Below are 2594 nucleotides of genomic sequence, written 5' to 3'. Positions count from 1 at the left end.
GAATCAGAATTGGAACCAGGACTTGAACCAGGTACTCATATCTGGGATGCAGGTGTCCTAACCAGTATTGTAATCACTAAGCCAAATGCCTATTCCTGAATACATTATGAAGGCAGGACTGATACAATTTTCTAAAGGATGAGATATAGGTTATATAAGAGAGACCCCTGACTTCCGCCTCCAAATTATCAAGAAGTCTAACCTAAGTAGCTAGGTAAACAGTGATGACATTTATTGGAACACCAAGAGAGAAGCAAGCCTGGTGTGGGAATGAAGAGTTCAGTTTTAGGGTCCAACATTATGGTGTAATGAGTGATACTACCACCTGCAATACCAGGCTTCCATTTGGGCACTGGTTTGTGTCCTGGCTGTTCTATGTCCAACTCTGCCTCCTGTTAATGACTTGGAAAAGTGGTGGAGGATTGCCCAAGTGTTTGAGCCCCCTGTGCCCACATGAGAGATCAAATGAAGCTCCTGGCTTCTGGCTTCAGCCTGAGCCCAGCCCAGTCGTGATTGTTGTAGTCATGTGGGGAGTGAACCAGCAGATGGAAGACCTCTGCCTCTCCCTGTCTTAACTCTGCCTTTCAAATAAACGTGATAAATCTGGAAGGAAGGGAGGAGAGAAAGAAGGAAGGAGAGAAGGAAAGAAGGAAGGAAGGAAGGAAGGAAGGAAGGAAGGAGAGAAAGACAGACAGAAAGAAAGAAAGAAAGAAAGAAAGAAAGAAAGAAAGAAAGAAAGAAAGAAAGAAAGAAAGAAAGAAAGAAAGACTTACTTCAGTTTGGAACAACAGAAACTTAAAACTGTTCAATGAACTTTCCAGTAGAGATACAGAACAGAAAGTGGATACATGAGTCTGGACAGTAGGAAAGAATTCATGACTAAAGATTAAAAATTTGAAAGTCAGTAATACACAAATGTATTACTTAAAGCCCTGATAATGAGTGAGATTGCCTAGTGATCACTTGTTTGTTTGGACTGTGTAGAGGTATAGACATGAGTAGATTTAAAGTTAGAAATGTTGGGTTATAAAAAAAATAAATACTCTTAAAGAAAGAGAAGTATTTATTGATGAACAGAATTATCTGACTTAACTAGATAATCTAAGGTAATACTCTTGGTTTTAATCATTTTCAAATTTTTTATATATTTGAAAAGCAGAAGAGAAAGACTGCAAGATATCTCCCAAAAATTTTACTCCTAAAAATGCCAACAATAACTAGACTGGGCCAGTCCAAAGCCAGGAACCAGGAATTCAATCCAGGTCTCCTTCGTGGGTATCAGGGATCCAACCACTTAGCCTATGACCAGGAACTCCCTGGCTGCTCATTTGTAGGAAGCTGGAACCCAGAGTGGAACAGGAGTGGGAAATAACGCTGAGCACTCTGTTATGGGGTTGAGTGTGTCCCAAGCGGCATAAATTATTTGCTTTCATTATCAATTACAAAATCTCTTCCAGTAAAATGTCAAAACCAATTATGCGTTCTTTCTTTTAACCTGTTTTAAGTTTAAAACAGTCAAAATTTCAGCAATGTGAATACTGTGTCAATAATTACAAAGCTTCCTAAAGCCACATTGCCTTTTACTTGATGAAATTCATCTTAGAAAAGCTCTTCTATTTTTCTGGAACTTTTCCTTGCCTTATTGATGACATAGTTGCATTAAATACGCAACTTTCTCACATTTAAATATTGCATTTCCTACATTTTCAGTGCAAGTTTGAACATAAATTAAAAAACAAAAAACTTACACTGGATTGAGCATACTGCCACAGTGTTTTAGGTCGCCACCTGGGACAATTGCATACCATATTGGAGTGCCTGATTCACTTCTTATCTAGCTTCCTAGTAATATGCCTTGGAGGCAGCAGATGGTGGCTAAAATGCTTGAGTTTCTGGCATCCAAGTGGGAGACCTGGATAGAATTCCTGGCTCCTAGCTCTTGACTTCAGCCTGGGCCAGACCTGACTGCTATGAGTGTTTGGAGAATGAACCAGCAGGTGTGTGTGTCCCCTATCTTCCAAATATATTTTTTAAAAAATACATAATTTCTGCCTACAATACTATTTCGAATTTTAAAAAAGAAACTGTGTTTATGTGACAATTAGTGAGCAATAACTCAAGATTCCCTGAAGAGAAAGTTGCAAAAAGTTTCATAATCTGGAGACAAAAAAAAAGATATTTTTAAAAAATCCCCTTTCTTGGCTGTGCCACCAGATTTCTGCACTGATTTCCTGCTACTGCTGGTTTAAGATATTTTAGGTACATTCCCCATTAGTCCTTCTGAGCTATATTTGAGACAAAAACTGCACATCACTTTTCTTGGTTCTGAATTGCACCCTAGCATACAGATGTGGCCCACATTTAAAATAAGACTTGGGCAAAAGATAGAGATTTACAGACTAAATTAATCTAACAAGTTTGATAGCATAGTGAAGTAGATCGGAAGTTCAGCATGCCTCAGTTCCTTCATCTTTTTTTTTTAAAGAATTATTTACCTATTCAAAAGTCCAAGTTACAGATAGAGAGGGAATGACAGAGAGGATTCTTCCATCCTGTTTCACTCACCAAGTGAGTCGGGCGAAAGCCAGAAACCA

The sequence above is a fragment of the Ochotona curzoniae genome, unplaced genomic scaffold (assembly GCF_017591425.1).
Source record: "Ochotona curzoniae isolate NIBS_2020 unplaced genomic scaffold, NIBS_Ocur_1.0 scaffold_1852, whole genome shotgun sequence".
In the NCBI taxonomy this organism is placed as follows: domain Eukaryota; kingdom Metazoa; phylum Chordata; class Mammalia; order Lagomorpha; family Ochotonidae; genus Ochotona; species Ochotona curzoniae.
The sequence above is the reverse complement of the archived record's forward strand: the minus strand, read 5'-3'. Positions refer to the sequence as shown.